Source organism: Balaenoptera borealis (assembly GCF_965194805.1).
Source record: "Balaenoptera borealis genome assembly, chromosome: 4".
NCBI lineage: Eukaryota > Metazoa > Chordata > Mammalia > Artiodactyla > Balaenopteridae > Balaenoptera > Balaenoptera borealis.
Genome location: NC_138861.1, coordinates 17,421,285 through 17,444,339, shown reverse-complemented (window position 1 = coordinate 17,444,339; position 23,055 = coordinate 17,421,285). Strand labels below are relative to the sequence as shown.

General features: G+C 36.5%; 1 pseudogene across 1 annotated transcript; it reads left to right on the top strand.

Moving 5' to 3' along the window:
* The first annotated feature begins 12,435 nt into the window (after nt 1–12,435).
* LOC309628602 (brain and acute leukemia cytoplasmic protein pseudogene) lies at nt 12,436–21,919 on the top strand (annotated as a pseudogene). The gene has a single exon. The product of its transcript is annotated as a brain and acute leukemia cytoplasmic protein pseudogene (transcript).
* Nucleotides 21,920–23,055: the final 1,136 nt, after the last annotated feature.

The following is a 23,055-nucleotide window of genomic DNA, read 5'->3' as shown; positions in this document are numbered from 1 at the left end:
CCCCTGCATTGGGACCACTGCAGAGTCTTACCCACTGGACCACCAGTCTAGTTTTATATGGTTTTATAGTTTTCATTAGCTTTGCTTATTTCACTGAGGAGTGGGTCTGCAGGACTCTTCACCTTGTTATCTTGAAAATGGAGCCCCTATAATCTCATTCTTTAAATTTTTATTTTCTTTTTTTTATTACAAGGAAATATGAGGTGAATGTGAGGTAGACAAATATGTTCAGTTTGTCATCTTGATCTAATCCCTTTCATCTCTTTTTAAGCGTTCATCTCTTCTTTCCAGGTCTCCTTTCTTGCCCAGCTATGAGAAATTGACTTGTACAGTCCTATTACTAGCATTTGAGAGAACTTGGTCCAGAAGCTCTCTTAGTAAACTTGATTTCAAATTCAGCCTTCTCTACTAACTAGTTGTTTGACTTTAACATCATATGGGCTCTTTGAATTTCTGTTCCTTCACCTGTAATAAAAAAGGAAAGAACGCCTACCATGTGTTGTTGTCATTAGAGATAATGTAAAATGTTAATCTAAATATCGCTTTTAAAGAATCCAGATTATCTTATCTTAATTATGGGAAATATAGGAAAGAATGTGGCAAAATTATTTTAGCTTCATTATCTAATAAGCTTCAAACTACTTTTGAATTTAAAAAAGTCATCTACACACAGAGCAATTACTGCTTCATTAAAAATGTTTCAAAAGAATACAATCAAACCTATTTTTTGATTTTTGATTAATCTCTACAGTGCCTTGAATTCTCATGTAAGAAGCATTTAAGAGCTCATGACTGGGAAAAATAATTTTCTTTTTCATATGAACACTCTCAGATATTTTGGTGCTGCTTTTAAATATAGGTTTAGACAAAACAGAATGACTTTAAAATTCTCGTACCAGAGGGTTTCATTTCAGAAACCATTGCTGTTTAACCCCACAGTGACTGATTCCTGTATCTAGAGTGCTTGATTTAATTTAAAGGTCTATAACTTCAGCGATTTCCATACTGTTAAGAAATGCCATATTATTGTATTTAAATTTTACTGATTATTACCCCATCTATTTGAAATTGGTAAAGATTTATACAAGGGTTGAGTGAAAATTTGCCTTTCCTATTCTTTTTTGAAGTGAGTTTTTTAAACATTTGTCAAAGCAAAACCTAGTTGAGAACCCTACAAAAGTAGGTAGTCAATTGCTATATTTAATAAATTGCTGTATTTAATAAACATGCTCCTAGATGAGGGAAGCATTTGATAAGCAGGGATTTGCTGTACATTTAGACAAGTGACAAATAAATTACACATTTCTAAAAATTTAGAGTATAGGAAAGGCCTTCAGGACCTTGCCTAGCAATACCTTCTTACATCAATTGGTGTCTGAGGGCTGGAAGTTGCCCCATTATTTAGACATTTATGTGGTTTTTAAATGGTGCATCAATAAATCTTTGCAGACTTTTTGAGGCCTCTTAGTGATGGAAATTGGTGGTTTTGAAGTGGGAGGTGTTGTCTGTAAAAAATTCCAGGAATTCATCCTGCTTCAATTGTTGAGCTTTTATTGATTTTTACGTATGGATTTCTATATAATGTTTCATTCATTCAAACAAAGGATCCTGTGGTGGTTAATTTTATGTCCATTTGATGAGACCTCAGTAACCAGATATTTGGTCAAACACCAGTTTGGATATTGCTGTGAAGTATTTTTAAGATGAGATTAACAGTTGAATCAGTAGCTTACTCTTAATAATGTGGGTGAGCCTTATCCAATCAATCGAAGGCCTTAAAAGAAAACAGACTGAGTAGAGTTCCTTGTGCTATACAGTAGGTCCTCACATGGGAAAAGAATCTTGAAGAGTAGATATATGTATATGTATAACTGATTCACTTTGCTGTACAGCAGGAAGTAACACAACATTGTAAATCAACTAAATTAAATTTAAAAATTTAATTCAGACTGAGGACTCTGAGGAAGAGTTTTGCCTCCTGACTGCTTTTGGTCTTGAGCTGGAATATCAGCTCTTCCCTGGGTCTCCAGCCTGCCAGCATGCTCTGCGGATTTTAGATTTGCTGGCCTTCACAATCACATGAACCAATTCCTTAAAATAAATTCCTCTCTGTCTCTCTCTCTCTATCCCCCTCCCTCCACACACACACACACACACGCACACACACACACACACACACACACACACACACACACCCCTTATTGGTTTTGTTTCTCTGGAAAACCCTTACTGATACAAATACAAGTCTATGTTAAAAATCTTGACTTGGTTCAATCCCGTCTTTTTCCAATAAAGTCTTATTAAAACACAGATTGCTAAGTTTCACTTCCTCCCTGTTAGAATTTCTGGTTCACTATATTCATGGTAGGACCCCCAAATTTGCCTTTAATTTCTAACAAGTTTCCAGGTGATGCCGATCCTGCTAGTTTAGAGACCACACTTGAGAACAGTTCCTCTAGATCACAGTGTAAAATGTTGGGAAGTGATGAAGGAGCTGCAGTATACTAGACATTTTTTAAAAATCATTAAATAAATTATTTGATATGGCCCCTTTCTTGGCCTCTTGACTGGGATCTACTGCAATTTTAATCCATATTCCTGGGCCTCAGATTTCTTATTAATAAAATAAGGACTTTGGAGCAAATGATATTTGATGTTCCTCCTAGTTATAATTTATGGGATTTTATAAATACTACTACTCCTTGTGAGAATTAAAGGAAAACACTTAAGAAAATAAATTCTGGAATTGTCTGCCTGTAACAGTGAGGAATGGTTTGGCAGCAGGTAACTGTGAACTTTGCAAGTGACTGTGATTTGAGTAAATTGTTTTCTCACATGAAAAATGTCTGAAAGTAGATGACTCATTATTGTTTCCATGATTGCAGGTTGGGTTCTCTGGAACAGAGTCTGAGATGCAGTTTGGGTTATAAAATGCTAAGTAGGGATCAACACCTATGAGGAGAAGTGGGAGCAAGCAGGATTCGACAGATAAAAACTGAAATGCATACCCGACAAAACCTCAGCCATTCTGGCAGGGAACTCTAGAGTGAACATTGCGTAGCAGAGGGTCTTGTGTTGGCCTGAAACAGCCGGGTCTGTCTCAGGGTATAAGCTCTATCTCACTCTGTCACTGGAAGAGTGTGACCTCAGCTTAGTAGCTCTCAGCAGCTGAGTTAGACCCTGAAGAGCTGATGTTTGGATGCTGTCTGCTGGTCCCACTCTCTACACCTAGCAGCCATTTCTTCCTTAAAGGGAGTTATGTGTGGTACATCTTTTGTCTACCACACATATGAAGACAAGTCCTCTCTGGCTCTCCTTACCTTTCTCTCATGTTCATAAAATGGCTCCTGCAGTTGCAAATATTACATGCCATTCAAAGCATCAAGGGAGGGGAGAAGCAGTGATGTCCATCTCTTTTATCAGGAAATAAAAAGCTTCCTAGAAACCATTGAGCAGATTTTGCTTATGCTTCACTTACCAGAAAGTTGTCACATGACTAGATCTGTAGAGGTTGGAACGGTGACTAGTTAGTGTCTTTATTCTCTACAGTGGAGAAATAAAAGGGAAAGATGGTTGGGATGGATATGAGATTCCTTGAAGGTCTTTGTCACTCATTCTACTAATCACCTAAAATATCTCCCAGTTACTCTTCTAGGTACTATGTGTTAAATCCCACAAAGATGTGCAGAATCAGTAGTTATTCCCTATTCCCAGGTAGAAGCCCGAAAACTAAATTCTTGCTTTTTCTTATGCTTTTTTTTTACATTTTCCTCAGTCATTGTCATGGAATCCAGAATTAACAGTCTTAGACTTTAAAGAATTTACTGGAGCAGCAGAAAGGAATGTTTTCTGGCAATGTATATAGAGTGCAGTTTTACTAAGAACACATACATGCTCCAATTGGGGAAAAATAGCATTTACTAAACTTAGTATTTTTATTTTTATTTTTCCTTTAGAGTCCAAATAAGTTTTCTTTTCTCTCCTGAGAAAATGTGGGCAGGCAATTCACAAATATGTCATGAACTGAAGGATACAGGGGCTGTAATTTGCATCAAAGCCAAATCAACAGGACTCCTGTCATCTCCTTTTCAAAGCGATATTATCCCAAGGGATGTGCTATTTCACTGTAAACCAAGGAATTCATGCTCAAACATGCAGTTGCCAGCTCACAATTTAACATAAAAAGTCTTAAGAAGAAAGCAAGAAAGTAGGTGGGAAAGAAGCCCTACCAATCTCAGGAATCTCTCCTGTTCTTAAGTAGCAGGCATTGTGCTAATAAACAAATGAAAATGAGTAATGACTTAGTGAATTACAATAATGCATATTGTCAAGTGGATAAATCATAACTAAAAGTAAGGACCATGCTTTCACAATTGCTGAAGTGGATAGGAAGAAGGAAGAACCTAATTATCTTATTTCTATAGCATGTCTGATTGAAATTTAGCTATATTCAAACTCACTTCCTGTAAATTTATTTCCGGGGTCAATGATTTTGACCTAGGATTTGAAATTTTTTTTCAAAAACATTTAAAGATTATATAGAACAGCAGAATAATGTCAGAGTTGTAATGTAATATCAAAGTTATTATAATAAGAACTATGTTTTAACAGCAGTGTATAACTTCTCAAAATAATTTAGATAGCTGTTTTTCATGGGTGCTTTTAGAAATTGTTAGAAAAATAAATACTTTGATGTATTGGAGAAGAATATACTGTTTTCATAGTGAAATTGTAAGATCTCTCTGCAACTTTAACAACCAGAATAGCCCAATCAATGAGCACCTTTGAATGAACTGCCTTTCAGGAGACAAAATAAGCAGGGGTTTAAAAAACTTGTTATTTTAAATAAAAACAGTAGAGGGCTCTAAAAATGATGAAACAATCAACTGCAAAAGCTAATTCAGTTGAGTCCCAACTAGGTATAACACATTTTACACACATTATCTCATGTATAAAAGAAACATAGAAGCTATGAATAAAGGAATCATAAAAAGCAAGTTGTTTATGAATAACTTTCCATACAATATTATTTATCCTTTTAAGCCATTCCTTAACTATTTTATTTTTTTATTATTTTTCAATAAAAATTCCAAAGAGGCAATTTAATCACTTACAGAAAGATTTCAAACATATGTTATTTCTTTAGGGAATAGTATTCTCTGTCTTGTTTCAATATTGATTTATGCGTTAATTTTTTTCTGCCATGGAACATCAGTGGATATATTTTTCAAGGGGCTATATTTCTAAATTATATTAAAATAGAATTTGTCTACTTTCATAATTAAAGTTCCAGGAGATATTTTTCACAGGAATATACATATAATTTTAAAAATCCTTCTTAATGCTACTAAAAATAATTGCATTATTTTCCTAATAAACTACTATCACCAAGGCTCCATGTTCATAGAACTGTATTAATTCTGACTCAGGATTTTGTACACATATTTCACTCGGGTAATTTTCTAAATAGAGGATAAATTTACTCAATATGGAAAATATATATTGAATGTTATTTTTAAGCTGCAATTATAAATTTGGTAATTAATAAGATGGAATCAATTGATTATATTTAATGTTTAGCAACATCCCTCTCTCCTACTATAGATGATTAGGGAGCAACAAGATGGCTGAACATCTGAATTGCTTATTTTTTCTTTCTTCAGAGTTCCCAAAGGTATATATTAAAACACAGAAATGACAATTTTAGAACCATAAACACATACAGAACCCAAGATAAGTCCTGTGAAAGGAATTAATGGCAGTGTAACCAGAGTTGTAATGTTAAATATTTCTGCGATATGAGAGGCAGCATAATGTTATGGTGAGGAACACAGACTCAGAGCAAGACTGCCTGAGACAAAGCTGGGCTCCACTAACCATCTGCATGCCTGTAGGCAAGTTGGTGCTTCTCTATCAATGTGGAACATTACCATAATATACTTACTATTAATATACTACTGACTTAAAGCATTAACGTAACTTCCCAAGGGACCTATTTTATTAATAAGAGCCCAGTTTAAACCCAAGGAAAATTGAGTTCAAATAATAAAGGATGGTTAACTATTTCAAAGTGTGCAAATAATTTTTAATTTTATGATATTAATATGAGTCTGGAGTAATTTATCTATTTGAATCTCTTATTTCTATTCTTCAAAATTCATCTCTTCTGTCTCTTCTCTCTTTTAGCTGTAATTTGACACAGACAGGACAAAAAGAAAATGCATACTCCTAGAACATTTCCTAGAAACAGTGTAAGTCCTGTGAACATCATACAATAACTTTTTAAATTGGAAGATTAAGAAAAATACCTCAACCACAAAAACCAAAGGCTAGTCCTATTCTGTTTTTATTTCCTTCCTAGAGTAAAAATCAGAAATATTAGGATTATATACAAAATATATGTAAAATGAAAAACCAAATGCATCCTTTCTCTCATTTTCCTCTACCCTTTTTTTATTTTTCTTACACATAATACCTCTATTAAACTAAAAAGATGTTTTGTCAGCTTTTATTTTTCACCAAGCACTTTCAGTTAGCACGTGACACAACAAAAAGCATTGTCAGATGATATTAAAGATAGGCAACATTCTAAATGGACACAAATTGAACGATTTAATTATCTGCCACCAGTATTATCAGTGTACCTCTGTTGTGCTTCTCCATTTTATAGGAAACAGCTGCCTAGCCAGTTATTCCTACCTATTTGTGGAAACTCAAGACCTAGTTTCATTAACAGCATAGTTACTGGACCACAGAAATAGATCTTTTTTCTAGTTTATGAGGTAAACCCTAAAAAAGCTTATTCAATTAATCATGGAAGGATTTAAGTAAAATCAGTGTATTTTAGAAAATGATTTAATGTTAAAGGGTATAGGGCAGGGACTCAGGTTAGTTTTAACTAAGTGTACTTATCTATTTGCCTTCTCTTATAGAAATGAGAGAAACAAAGATAAATAGATGTATTTATCTATTTATAAATAGATGTATTTGTAAAAATCTGTGGCTCAAGGAAGGAAGTTGATTGATTGTGCTAGGGAAATGAAACAGTTTTTACATAGAGTAAGAATTGCACTTATATGTGTGGGTGTATACATACACACATGTGTAAAATCACAACACTATATAATTACAACTTCACTGTGGGAGCTAGCTGTAAGAACTATGGGGTCTTTGAAACCCCTTAGATCGGCATTGAGATAAACAATATTCTGAAGAAGAAACAATTAGAAAATACTGTTTGATCTTACACTGTAGAAGAACTACGGTGTTGGGGTGGGAGAAACTATACCTGATTTCAAAGTTTTTACATCGATTGACATACGTATATCCTCAAGGCTCCCACACACAGTTATTTTATAAATCTCTTTTGGTCTTAATATTTCTGTTCTGAGAGATAAGTGAGCATGAGGGAGGAAGAGAGAAACTTCAAATACCTTAGTTCTACTGTCACCTTTAGTAACCTTTCTATTTTGTTACTCAAAGCCTTTTGCATTTAGCAAGAGGTCACTTACAGAGGTAGAAAAACACTTATTTTCTCTGAGACTCAATTAATTGTTTTGCTCAGTGATGAGGTTTGATTAGATCTTCTCTTAGTCCCTTTTATCTCTAAATTTTATGATTAAAATGCAGAATAGAAAATTACCAGAGATTCAGAATGTCTTAGAGGCACACTTGCAGATATCAATACTAAAACTTAATCTGGAGACAATAAAAAGGGAGAGAAAGACTGAAATCTGTGTGCATGGAAGTCTTGGGGGTGTGAATGAAAAAGTCATTGCTGTTGAATTCTCCTTTTCTTATATTCAAACTAGCAAGACATAAGTATATTTCAAGAGATTTCAAAACTGACTGGAACTTAAATAATATCCATATGGACTCATTCATGTTATGAGTGAGAAACCTATAACTGAGGGAGGATAAATGGATTAAAACATGGTCTTATCACTAACATTTTCATTAATTCATGTTTCATTCATTTAAATAAACATTTACTAAACACTTTTGCATGGAACACTATGTTAAGCACTAGAGAACAATGCAAATACATCATTGTCCCTGCCCTCAAGAGTACTTTATGTTCTTGGAAGAAAAAAGGCAAATTTCCCACAGCAAATGTCTCATAATTAAAGAGAAAGTTGTCCGTAATTAAAATTGTTCTTTGATTAAAAAAAATCCATTAACATGAGAGATCATTGTAAGCACACCAATTTTATTTTTTTTAATTTTTTTAAATTTATTTTTATTTTTTCTTTTATTTTTTATTTATTTATTTATTTATTTATTTATTAAATCTGTCATCAGTTTTATACACATCAGTGTATACATGTCAATCCCAATCGCCCAATTCAGCACACCACCATCCCCACCCCACCGCGGTTTTCCCCCCTTGATGTCCATACGTTTGTTCTCTACATCTGCATCTCAAATTCTGCCTTGCAAACTGGTTCATCTGTACCATTTTTCTAGGTTCCACATACATGCGTTAATATATGATATTTGTTTTTCTCTTTCTGACTTACTTCACTCTGTATGACAGTCTCTAGATCCATCCACATCTCAACAAATGACTCAATTTCGTTCCTTTTTATGGCTGAGTAATGTTCCATTGTATATAAGTACCACAACTTCTTTATCCATTCATCTGTCGATGGGCATTTAGGTTGCTTCCATGACCTGGCTATTGTAAATAGTGCTGCAATGAACATTGGGGTGCATGTGTCTTTTTGAATTACGGTTTTCTCTGGGTATGTGCCCAGTAGTGGGATTGCTGGATCATATGGTAATTCTATTTTTAGTTTTTTAAGGAACCTCCATATTGTTCTCCATAGTGGCTGTATCAATTTACATTCCCACCAACAGTGCAAGAGGGTTCCCTTTTCTCCACATCCTCTCCAGCATTTGTTGTTTGTAGATTTTCTGATGATGCCCATTCTAACTGGTGTGAGGTGATACCTCATTGTAGTTTTGATTTGCATTTCTCTAATAATTAGTGATGTTGAGCAGCTTTTCATGTGCTTCTTGGCCATCTGTATGTCTTCTTTGGAGAAATGTCTATTTAGGTCTTCTGCCCATTTTTGGATTGGGTTGTTTGTTTCTTTAATATTGAGCTGAATGAGCTATTTATATATTTTGGAGATTAATCCTTTGTCCGTTGATTCATTTGCAAATATTTTCTCCCATTCTGAGGGTTGTCTTTTCGTCTTGTTTGTGGTTTCCTTTGCTGTGCAAAAGCTTTGAAGTTTCATTAGGTCCCATTTGTTTATATTTCCATTACTCTAGGAGGTGGATCAAAAAAGATCTTGCTGTGATTTATGTCAAAGAGTGTTCTTCCTATGTTTTCCTCTAAGAGTTTTATAGTGTCCGGTCTTACATTTAGGTCTCGAATCCATTTTGAGTTTATTTTTGTGTATGGTGCTAGGGAGTATTCTAATTTCATTCTTTTACATGTAGCTGTCCAGTTTTCCCAGCACCACTTATTGAAGAGACTGTCTTTTCTCCATTGTATATCTTTGCCTGCTTTGTCATAGATTAGTTGACCATAGGTGCGTGGGTTTATCTCTGGGCTTTCTATCTTGTTCCATTGATCTATGTTTCTGTTTTTGTGCCAGTACCATATTGTCTTGATTACTATAGCTTTGTAGTATAGTCTGAAGTCAGGGAGTCTGATTCCTCCAGCTGTGTTTTTTTCCCTCAAGACTGCTTTGGCTATTCGGGGTCTTTTGTGTCTCCATACAAATTTTAAGATGATTTGTTCTAGTTCCGTAAAAAATGCCATTGGTAATTTGATAGGGATTACATTGAATCTGTAGATTGCTTTGGGTAGTATAGTCATTTTCACAATATTGATTCTTCCAATCCAAGAACATGGTATATCTCTCCATCTGTTGGTATCATCTTTAATTTCTTTCATCAGTGTCTTATAGTTTTCTGCATACAGGTCTTTTGTCTCCCTAGGTAGGTTTATCCCTAGGTATTTTATTCTTTTTGTTGCAATGGTAAATGGGAGTGTTTCCATAATTTCTCTTTCAGATTTTTCATCATTAGTGTATAGGAATGCAGGAGATTCCTGTGCATTAATATTGTATCCTGCAACTTTACCAACTTCATTGATTAGCTCTAGTAGTTTTCTGGTAGCATTTTTAGGATTCTCTATGTATAGTATCATGTCATCTGCAAACAGTGACATTTTTACTTCTTCTTTTCCAATTTGGATTCCTTTTATTTCTTTTTCCTCTCTGATTGCCGTGGCTGGGACTTCCAAAACTATGTTGAATACTAGTGGTGAGAGTGGACATCCTTGTCTCGTTCCTGATCTTAGAGGAAATGCTCTCAGTTTTTCACCGTTGAGAACGGCGTTTGCTGTGGGTTTGTTGTATATGGCCTTTATTATGTTGAGGTAGATTCCCTCTATGCCCACTTTCTGGAGAGTTTTTCTCATAAATGGGTGTTGAATTTTGTCGAAAGCTTTTTCTGCATCTATTGAGATGATCATATGGTTTTTATTCTTCAGTTTGTTAATATGGTATATCACATTGATTGATTTGCGTATATTGAAGAATCCTTGCATCCCTGGGATAAATCCCACTTGATCGTGGTGTATGATCCTTTTAATGTGTTGTTGGATTCTGTTTGCTAGTATTTTGTTGAGGATTTTTGCATCTATACTCATCAGTGATATTGGTCTGTCATTTTCTTTTTTTGTAGTATCTTTGTCTGGTTTTGGTATCAGGGTGATGGTGGCCTCATAGAATGAGTTTGGGAGTGTTCCTTCCTCTGCAATTTTTTGGAAGGGTTTGAGAAGGATGGGTGTTTGTTGTAAGATTTTTAATCACAGTTTCAATTTCATTACTTGTGATTGGCCTGTTCATATTTTCTGTTTCTTCCTGGTTCAGTCTTGGAAGGTTTTACCTTTCTAAGAATTTGTCCATTTCTTCCAGGTTGTCCATTTTATTGGCATAGAGTTGCTTGTAGTAGTCTCTTAGGATGCTTTGTATTTCTGCGGTGTCTGTTGTAACTTCTCCTTTTTCATTTCTAATTTTATTGATTTGACTCCTCTCCCTCTTTTTCATGATGAGTCTGGCTAATGGCTTTTCAATTTTGTTTATCTTCTCAAAGAACCAGCTTTTAGTTTTATTGATCTTTGCTATTGTTTTCTTTGTTTCTATTTCATTTATTTCTGCTCGGATCTTTATGATTTCTTTCCTTCTGCTAACTTTGGGTTTTGTTTGTTCTTCTTTCTCTAGTTCCTTTAGCTGTAAGTTTAGATTGTTTACTTCAGACTTTTCTTGTTTCTTTAGGTAGGTTTGTATAGCTAGCTATAAACGTCCCTCTTAGAACTGCTTTTGCTGCATCCCGTAGGTTTTGGATCGTCGTGTTTTCATTGTCATTTGTCTCTAGATATTTTTTGATTTCCTTTTTGATTTCTTCAGTGATCTCTTGGTTATTTAGTAACGTATTGTTTAGCCTCCGTGTGTTTGTGCTTTTCACGTTTTTTTCCCTGTAATTCATTTCTAATCTCATAGCGTTGTGGTCAGAAAAGATGCTTGATATGATTTCAGTTTTCTTAAATTTACTGAGGCTTGATTTGTGACCCAAGGTGTGATCTATCCTGGAGAATGTTCCGTGCGCACTGGAGAAGAAAGTGTAATCTGCTGTTTTTGGATGGAATGTCCTATAAATACCAATTAAATCTATCTGGTCTATTGTGTCATTTAAAGCTTCTGTTTCCTTATTTACTTTCTTTTTGGATGATTTGTCCATTGGTGTAAGTGAGGTGTTAAAGTCCCCCACTATTATTGTGTTACTGTCGATTTCCTCTTTTATATCTGTTAGCAATTGCCTTATGCATTGAGGTGCTCCTATGTTGGGTGCATAGATATTTATAATTGTTATATCTTCATGGATTGATCCCCTGATCATTATGTAGTGTCCTTCCTTGTCTCTTGTAACATTCTTTATTTTAAAGTCTATTTTATCTGATATGAGTATAGCTACTCCAGCTTTCTTTTGATTTCCATTTGCATGGAATATCTTTTTCCATCCCCTCACTTTCAGTCTGTATGTGTCCCTAGGTCTGAAGTGGGTCTCTTGTAGACAGCACATATATGGGTCTTGTTTTTCTGTCCATTCAGCAAACCTGTGTCTTTTGGTTGGAGCATTTAATCTATTCACGTTTAAGGTAATTATCGATATGTATGTTCCTATGACCATTTTCTTAATTGTTTTGGGTTTGTTTTTGTAGGTCCTTTCCTTCCCTTTTTTCCCCCAATTAGACAGGTTCCTTTAGCATTTGTTGTAGAGCTGGTTTGGTGAATTCTCTTAGCTTTTGCTTGTCTGTAAAGCTTTTGATTTCTTCATCAAATCTAAATGAGATCCTTGCCAGGTAGAGTAATCTTGGTTGTAGGTTCTTCCGTTTCATCACTTTAAGTATATCATGTCACTGACTTCTGGCTTGTAGAGTTTCTGCTGAGAAATCAGCTGTTAACCTTATGGGAGTTCCCTTGTATGTTATTTGTTGTTTTTCCCTTGCTGCTTTCAATAATTTTTCTTTGTCTTTAATTTTTGCCACTTTGATTACTATGTGTCTCGGCGTGTTTCTCCTTGGATTTATCCTGTATGGGACTCTCTGCACTTCCTGGACCTGGGTGGCTATTTTCTTTCCTATGTTAGGGAAGTTTTCGACTATAATCTCTTCAAATATTTTCTCGGGTCCTTTCTCTCTTCTCCTTCTGGGACCCCTATAATGCGAATGATGTTGCATTTAATGTTGTCCCAGAGGTCTCTTAGGCTGTCTTCATTATTTTTCATTCTTTTTTCTTTAGTCTGTTCCGCAGCAGTGAATTCCACCATTCTGTCTTCCAGGTCACTTATCCGTTTTTCTGCCTCAGTTATTCTGCTGTTGATTCCTTCTAGTGTAGTTTTCGTTTCAGTTATTGTATTGTTCATCTCTGTTTGTTTGTTGTTTAATTCTCCTAGGTCTTCGTTAAACATTTCTTGCATCTTCTCGATCTTTGCCTCCATTCTTATTCCGAGGTCCTGGATCATCTTCACTATCATTATTCTGAATTCTTTTTCTGGAAGGTTGCCTATCTCCACTTCATTTAGGTTTTTTTCTGGAGTTTTATTTTGTTCCTTCATCTGGTATATAGCCCTCTGCCTTTTCATCTTGTCTATCTTTCTGTGAATGTGGTTTTTGTTCCACAGGCTGCAGGATTGTAGTTTATCTTCGCACACCGATTTTAGAAAGCATAAAAGTAGTTTAAAATGTTCCAACAAAGAACAGTCCAGCCCCACATAGCTTCCATAGTGAATTCTCCCTAACATTTAAGGAAATAAATACCAATTCTATACAAACTCTTTCAGAAAATAGAAGAGGAGGAAATTAATTTCCAACTCATTTCATGAGGTCATTAGTCTAATGTCAAAAGTAGACAAATGCATTTGAAGAAATAAATGCTATAGACCAATATCTTTTTATGAATTTGCACACAAAAATCCTCAACAAAATATTAGCAAAATCAAATCCGGTAACATTATAAAGGCCAGTATATCATAGCCAAGTTGGACTTACCTCAATAATGTAAGATTGGTTTAACATTCAAAATTTAATCAGTGTAATTTGCCATATTCACAATATAAAGAAGAAAAGAATACGATCATTTCAATATATGCAGAAGTATATTTGACGAAATTCAGCACCAAGTCATTTTTAAAACTTTTAGCCACATACAAAAAGAGAACTTCCACAAACTTCTAAGGGCCATTTATGGGAAACCTACAGCTAACCTCATATTTAAATGTGAATATTTGATATTTCCTCCCTAGGATTAGGAAGAAAGCAAGGCTGTCTGCCCTCCCTGTTACCATTCAACCTTAATATTGCAGGTCCTAGCTATTGATATAATGAAATGAGTAGCATAAAAGGCATAATGATTGACCAGAAATATGTAAAAAATATTTCTATTTCCATAAGACGTGATTGTTTACATAGGAAATCCTCAAGGACTCTACAAAACAACCACTGAAAATAATAGGTTAGTTTCGCAAAGTGGCAGGGTACAAGGTTAATATATAAAAACTTTTGTATTTTTGCATTTTTATATAACAAAGGAAAATAATTGGAAAATTAAAGAATATTCCATTTGTAATAGTGCCAAAATATATAAGAACTAGTAATTAATTTAACAAAAGATAAGCAAGGCTATATACACTGAAAACTATAGCATATTGTTGATAAAAAGTAAAGAAGACCTAAATAGAGATATTTACTATGTTCATGGATTGGAAGAGTTAACATTGTTAACATGTTAATTTTCTTTAAATTGACCTATAGAATTAATCCAATCTCGATCAAAATCTTAGAGCTTTTTTGGTAGAAATTAATAAGTTGATTTGAAAATTTATGTGAAAATGCAAACAATTCAGGAGAACCAAAGTAATTTTTAAAAAGAACAAAGAAGACATACATTACATGAGTTTAAGACTTGCTATGAAGCTACAGTAATCAAGACAGCATGGCCCTGGTGAAAGAATAGATCTATCAAATGGTTAATAGAACAGAATAGTGAATCTGGAAAAAAACCTGTACATACATGCTCAATTGATATTTGCCGAAGGTCCCAAAGCAATTCAGTGGGTGAAGGAAAACCTATAACAGTGTTGGAACAACTGGATATCCCTGCAGAAAAAGTAAGCATCAAACCTTAACATACACAATACACAAATGTTAACTTGAAATGCCTCATAATTGTAGTGTTAAAAATATAAAACAGCAGGAAAAATATTTGAAAATTTGGGTTAGCCATTGTTTTCTTAGAACATAAAAGGCATAAACCACAAAGGAAAAAAATGAAAAATTTGACTTCATGAAAATTGACATATAGCTCTTCGAAAGACACCTTAAGAAAACAGAAAGGCAAGCCATATAAATGTGAGGATAGATATACACAGCAGCAAGTAATTGGAAAGTGATTCACCATAGTGCCAAAAACAATGTAATTTGAATAAATGTATGGTATGAGGAATAATAATTTATAATTCAATAATAAGGACAATGAAGCCAATGATAATGGACATAAATATTTGAACAGACTTCACAAAGGAAAATATTTGGCCAGTAGGCTCATGAGAAGACACTTAGCATAAGGTCGTAAAGGTCATTTATGTAAATCATAAAGAGTTATCGGCGGTGGAGGGGGCGGCGGGCACTGCGGGAGCTGGGCACGTGGCTGTGGCGCCGGCGGGTGGGTCGGGGCACGCGATGCTGCCACTGCCACCTCCTCGCCGGCCCGGGCTGAGCTGCTGCTAGAACCGTGAACCGAGTGGCCGCCGGGCGTGCCAGCAGCGTGGGAGAATGGGCTGTGGCGGGAGCCGGGCAGATGCCATTGAGCCTCGCTACTAGGAGAGCTGGACTTGCGGGACGGAGTCCGCATGGCTCACCTACACCGACTCGGATGCGCCGCCCAGCAATGCCGCCCGAGACAGCGGCCCCGAGGCGGGCGGCCTGCAGGCAGGTGTGCGGAAGATGGCGTGTCCTCCAACGGTGTGCCCTGATCGACAGCACCAAGTGGAATATCCAACACAGAGAAGATGAGCTGTGGGACCTAGTGCCCAAATCCCCAGGGCCTCAGCTTAGGCCCCCGACCCAGAAACAGAATGGCCTCCGGACCACAGAGGCTAAAAGAGACGCTAAGCGGACGTCTGCAAAAGAAGTCACTCTTAATGTCACAGACAGCATCCGATAGGTGGACAGAAGTTGAAGAATCACAAAGAACTGCGGCAACTAGCAGAGTGTTCAACCAGTTGAAGGGCAGAGGGACTTCTTTGGTGCCCTTCACATCCTGGACCACATCGCGGAACCTTGAAGACGTGGGTGGCCCTTGCTGTGTGGGAACACTGCCGAGTGCCTTGGGAGACTGTCTTAGCCTGTTGGGATGTTCTCAGCCTCCTGTTTATCACGTAAATCTATTGGCACAATACTCCCACAGGGTAATAAACTGCAAATGTATGTTCAGTTTGCTTCTTGCAACTCCTGCAGTGTGGTCTGATGGAAAAGTGGCGAGCAAAAGCCACGGGCCAGTTTAGGAAACGGAAAAGTAGAAGGGGTAGGTTCCTGGCTGAAAGAGTCACCGTCGGCCACGGTCCTGCGCACTGTTTCAGGCAAGCTTATTCCTTCATTCTTCCTTTTTGAAATACCACCATCACAAAGCTTACCGTGTTCACTTAAAAGTTGGCTTTCACCCAACTCTAAACTCACATGTATGAGGAATCAAGAGACAGGAAATCTCTGTTATTCTTGTTTCCTAGCTCAGGATGAGACAGATTCAGATCCAATTTTACACAAACTAACCCCACCAATACCCATGATGTGTCCCAGGGAGGTCTCTGTGATACAGTCACACCCATTTCTCTCTCATCTGCCTTCAGCATCCCCCCAGGCCGGGGTCCACGTCAGCCTCTGAATCATAATATCACAGTAGTGGTCATCTCGGAGCCCTCAGGGCCCAGCAGACATTGCATTTTTCCAGCTTTCCACTTCCCTTTGCTTGTGTTCTTGAGTGTTTTCTCTCTCCAATAAGGCCATTTGCAGTTGTTAATCAAAGACCAGGCTCGCAAGAGGGAGAAAATCTGGAACATGTTGGCTTCCCTTTGGCCTCTCTGCACAGCCCAGGACTGTGTCATTTGGTATCTGCAAAAGTATTGCTTTAGAAAGTCAGTAACTAGTTGGTGTGCGTTCACATGGACATTAGATCCACATGCACTGTGTTAGAGATCAGTAGCTGAGGCAGTTAAAAAAAAAATCAGTAGGAATAAAATTTTCTAGCATTTCTTTAGACGTGTTAAGGTGGAAGTATTTTCCTCCAAAGTAATGTAACATGATTTTTAAAGGGCTGTTAAGATGCCTGGGATTGGGAAAGGAAGGACTAAAGTTGTACTGAATGATACCAATAAACTCCATGTTTAGCAGAAAAAATGAAATAACAAAACAACAACAGCAACAAAATTTATCACTATCCATTCATTTAAGTGGCTAAAATAAGTAATGACAGTACCAAGTGCTGGAATGGGTGTGAAGCAACTGAAAATCTCATATACAACTTTTCAAAATATAGAAGTGGAATAACCTCTTCATAAAACTTTAGGACAGTTTCTTAAAATATTAAATATGTATCTGCCTTATGAAGCACTATCGCATTCCTAAGAATTTTCCCAAGAGAAGTAAAAATATATTTCCACATAGATTTGTATGTGAATATTGATATCAGCTTTATTCACAATAAACAAAAATCATACAAACAACTATTGCTATATTAACATAGCATAACAGAGAGGGAAAGGGGCCTTACTTTTCTTTCTTTACTTTTCTTTTCTCTTCTCTTTTTTCTTCTCTTTTTTCTTTCTTTTCTTCTTTTCTCTTCTCTTTTTTCTTTTCTTTTTCTTTTATTTCACCATTAGATGGCTGAGCAACTCTTATATCTTAGTGTTTGGGAACATTTACCAGCTATATCTTGGATGGAATCATAGTGTGGCAGGGGCAGGTGGTGATTTTGCTGGCTCAGAGCAGCAGAGTGACCACCTCAGAAGTGGAAAACATCTGGAACTAGGATGAAATAGTGTCACATAGTGGCCTGGATGGCATGCTGCAATAAGGGCCTTTGAGAAGTTGACTGGAGGAGATAAACATGAGCTGAGGTGAGAGAAGCAAAGAGCAGAAGCAGGTCCAAGTTGGATTTCATGTAGCAGATGGCATGTGCAGTACACCTTATAAGAGGATTGAAATCCTTCTTATCAGGGTAATGGGGAATCAGATTAGTACATTAACAGTAATATCAATTTTTTACTCTAGTAGAGAAATTTGGGGAAATTTAAGTTAATTAAAAATACAATAGGATTCCTAGCAGCAGTCACAAAAATTCGGGTGCCAGACATGGCTATAAGCATCTCGTCTCACAGTGCATGTCTTTAAAGTTGGGATGACTGAAGTAGGGTTCAAACCCTTCTTTCCTCAGGGAGAAGCTCTGGGGTCTAAGTTCCCTCGTGACTATGGGCCATTGCACTGGGGGTGGGTTTTATGGCGAGATTCTGTCCCAGCCTCTCCTGCCTGCTTCAATGTGGTTTTCTTCTCATTTGCCTGATGTGTAGTTATCACTTAGCCAGTATTTAGGTTTTTTTAAGAGGAAATTGTTCCATATTGTAGCTGTAGACTCAATGTGTCCGTGGGAGGAGGTGAATTCAGGATCTTCATACATCACCATCTTGAACTGGAACCTCTTTCCCAACCTCTTCATCCCCACCTCTATATCATCTGGCTTTGGTGGCCAGTGGGGCTTATGTTTGCTCATGGGTCTGTCCCACAGGACAGTGACCAACAGAGAAGGAGTCCTTAAACAGCTACCACAAGTGGGGCACATCAAGAGGTAATAGATCCAGGAGTTCAGTCTGTGAAGGAGGCCTATTAGCTAATCACTATGATTGTAGCCTGAGGGGCAGGCTTCTAATTAAACATGTATCTAAGGGCTAAGTGTAATTCTTTCCAGAGACTTAGGAGGGGGTCACTATCTTTGCACTCATCCTCTGTCATGCTCAGAGCACCAGTGTTTCCTCAAGGCAGCTTTACATGCATCTGACACCTGGTTTGTAGGTCTAGCACCCTGTTTTATGTAGCTGCCACTCAGGGGATGCCTCGTGATCACCTGGCTCTGGTGACCAGAGGGACTTGTATTCTTGGATCCCACAGGACTGTGGCAATCAGAGAAACAGTTACTGCAGGCTTCCACCCCCAGGGCAGTGCACAGACAGTGGACAGAGGCACTCCCCCAAGTCTTTTTGTGAAGGAGGCCTCTTTGCTTTGGCCTGAGGAGCAGGCTTCAGATTTAGCATACATTTAGTGGCCTGTACAGCTGCTCTAATAGGAACATGAACTGGGCACCATCTCCTTCTGCCTTGCTCCAGCTCACTGATATCTCCCAGAAAAGAACTTATACACTCATTTGGAGCCCCAATTTTTGTGACTGCTGCCAAGGGATCACCTCCAGATCACCTGTTTAGTGGCCAGTAGGGCTTACACTTGTAGTCTTACAGCACTGTATATATTTGCATACTTTTAAAAGCTGCTGCCTAAGGGTCTTGTTTCTAGTCAGCCTGACCCTAGGTGTTGATATTCTCTCTTTCGGGACACTGACAGTTCTTGGTACATCATCAACTACTGGGAGCTATTAAAAATATAATAGGCCGCTTGGACAAGCACAGAGGTTTGAGAGATGACAGAAACCTGAGGTAGGATTAAACAACAAGGTTCATTTCCGACACGAGGTCACTCCCTCCACTGGGGGAGGTGGTTGCTTCAGCTATTGTATAGAAACTAACACATAGAGTCAAGCAAAATGAAGGAACAGAGGAATATGTTCCAAATGAAAAATAGGCTGAAACATCAGAAGAAATCATTAATGAAATGGAGATAAGTAATTTACCTGCTAACGTGTTCAAAATAATGGTCATAAAGATGCTTACTGAACTGGGGAGAAGAATGGATGAACACAGTGAGAACTGCAATAAAGAGATGGGCAATATGCTGCAGGACACAGTAACAGCTGAAAAATACACTAGAGGGGTTCAGCAGCAGATTAGAAGAAGCAGAGGAAAGGATCAGTCAAATCAGAGACAAAGCAGTGAAACTCACCCAATCAGAGTAGCAAAAAGAAAAAAAGAATGAAAAAAAGTGAAGACAGTCTGTGGGACTTACGGGAGAACATCAACCAGACTAACATTCACATTATAGAGCTCCCAAAAGGAGAAGAAAGAGAGAAAGGGACAGAAATATTATTTGAATAAATAATGGCTGAAAACTTCCCTAACTTGGGGAAGGACACAGACATCTACCTCCAAGAATCCCAGAGAGTTCCAAAGATGAACCCAAAGTGACTCACACCAAGACATGTTATAATTAAAACATCAAAAGTTAAAGACAAGGAGAGAATACTAAAAGCAGCAAGGGAAATCAGCTTGTTGCATACAAGGACAACCCCTTAAGACTCTACGCAGACTTTTCACACAAATTTTACGGGCCAGAAGGGAGTGGCACAGTATATCCAAAGTGCTGAAAGAAAAAAAAATTCCAACTACGAATACTATACCTGGCAAAATTATCATTGAGAATTGAAGGTGGGATAAAGAGTTTTTCAGACAAGCAAGAGCTAAAGAAGTTCATCTCCATTAAAATTTCCTTAAAAGAGATGTTAATGGGACTTCTTTAAGTTAAAAGGAAAGACACTAATTAGTGACAAGAACACATATGAAAGAGTAAATCTCACTAGAAATGTAGATATCAAGAAAAAGTAGTGGATTAATTACTTGTAAAGCTAGTCTGAAGGTTAAGAAACAAAAGTAGTAAAAAATAACTATGATTACAATAATTAGTTAAGGGATACACAAGATACAAATACTTAAAATGTGACATTAAAAACATAAAATGTGAGGGCAGGAGTAAAAATGTTGAACTTTAGAATGGGATTCAAATTAAGTTATCAACTTAAAATAGACTGTTATAAGTTGTTACATGTAAGCCTCATGGGAACCATGAAGCAAAAACCTATGGTAAATACACAAATGATAAAAAGAAAGAAATGTAAGCATACCACTGAAGAAAGCCATCAAACCACAAAGGAAGAGAGAAAGAGAAAAAGAAAGGAGCAAGAGGAACTACAAAAACAGCCAGAAGACAATAAACATATACCTATCAGTAATTACTTTAAATGTAAATAGACTAAATTTGCCAATCAAAAGACAGAGTGGCTGAAAATAAAAGAAAAAAACCCAAGACTTATCTGTATGCTGCCTTTAAGAAACTCACTTTGGATGTAAAGACATGCAAGACTGAAAGTGAAGGGATGGAAAGAGATACTCCATGCAAATGCAAATCAAAAGAAAGCTGGAATAGCTATACTTAACATCAGACAAAATAGACTTTAAAACAAAGACTGTAATAAGAGACAAAGAAGGGCACTACATAATGATAAACGGGTGAGTCTAACAAGAAGGTATGATATCTGTAAATATTTATGTACCTAATTAAGGACACCTAAATATATAAGGCAAATATCAACAGACCTAAAGGGAGAGATAGCAATACAATAATAGAGAACTTTAATACACTCACATCAATGGATGGATCATTTAGACAGAAACTCTATAAGCAAACATAGACCTTAAATAACACATTAGAACAGATGGACTTAGATATTTACAGAATGTTAAATTCAAAAGCAACAGAATACACATTTTTCTCAACTGCACATGGAACATTTTCTAAGATAGATAACATGGTAGGCCACAAAACAATTCATAATAAATTCAACTGGGTTGAAATCATTAAAAATAAAGCATCTTTTCCAACCACAGTGTTATGAAACTAGAAATTAATTGCACAAAGAATACTGGAAAATTTATAAATATATGGTGATTAAGCAAAATGCTACTGAACAACCAGTGGGTCAAAGAAGAAATGAAAACAGAAATCAAAAAAATACCTTGAGACAAATGAACATGAAAATGTAAAGTATCAAAATTCATGGGGCAAAAGCAGTTCTAAGATGGAAGTTGATAGTGGTAAACTCCTACCTCAAGAAACAAGAAAAGTCTCAAATCAAATAACCTAACTCTGCACCTCAATGGAGTAGAAAAAGAAGAACAAATGAGCCCAAAGTTAGTAGAAGGAAGGAAATAACAAAGATTAAAACAGAAATAAATGAAAAGAGACTAAAAAGGTAATAGAAAAGATAATGAAACTAAGAGCCAATTCAGGGTTTTAATAGCTCTGTGTCAAGATTCTCAAATGTTTTTTGCAGAGTTTTGTTTTGTTGTGCTTTTTTTTTTTTTTTGCAGTGTGCATTAGTCAAACTTTCCCAGAGAAACACAACCAATAGGTGGTTTTATATATATATATATAATATACATATTTAGATACGAAGAGATTTATTATAAGGTACTGGTGCACACAACTGTGGAGGCTGAGAAGTACCAAGATCTGTCATCTGCAAGCTGGAGACCGAGGATAACTTGTGGTGAAGTTTGTAGGCCTGTGTAATGGAGTTCAGGAATCATGGAACTGGTTCTCAAACATTTCCTTTGTACGTTCTGTCTATGGAGATGTGGATTTAAATTTTCTTATACACCCCCCCCCCTTTTTTTTTGGTTTCTTGAGTTTTCTACAATTTAATTTTTATGATTCTTTTTTATGTAAAATTTAGATTCTGAAACAGATTCCTCATGTCAAAAATAGGTATTCTAAAATGGTGCAGTATTCTAAATATTGCAGTGTAGTGTCATAAGAAACACAGCACCTGGACAGTATGACTTTCTGAATTACTCATTCTTGCTCAACTACCAGATAGGTGATTTGGATAACATATTAGCTAAAATTATCTCTCTATAATATGAGGTGATGACATGAGATGATATCCAAGATCCCTTCTAGCTCTAACATGTTTAGTTCTATAAAAATAGTAATATTATTTTTATCACAAGCAGTGAGTACTATGTTGGAAAGAAAGAACAGTTATAAAGAAGAACAATGCTATTGAAAGATATAGACAGTGAAAATATTTTCTCTTAACCACCACTAACAGGATTAAGTTGTAGCAAGAACAAAGAGCTTATAGTTAATATAACTTAGTTAATGTCCTAATTATACCTGTTGTTTTAACCATTTATAAATTGATATTTCTTGGTAATTTCTCCAATTTCTTTTATGACTTCAATACCCTCAAAAGTTTCCCCATCCTAATTAATTCTATGCATTCCCTGGGCATGTTTCGGATGTGAACAGAAATTATCAGTCAACTATCTATCCTCAGTACTCTGGCCACCTCTAGTACCAGCTGCTCCTCCCTTAAATGCTCATCTTTGAGGCCATTCTAGTGGATTCTGTCTCTCCCACTAAGCTATTTACTGTCAGGCATCACTGTCATTGCCTCCCTCTGGGTATCACCATTGCTACTGTCAGTATCCACTTTTGTTTGTGCTTTTTAAAGACCTTTCTTTGATAAAGTCAATGTGTGA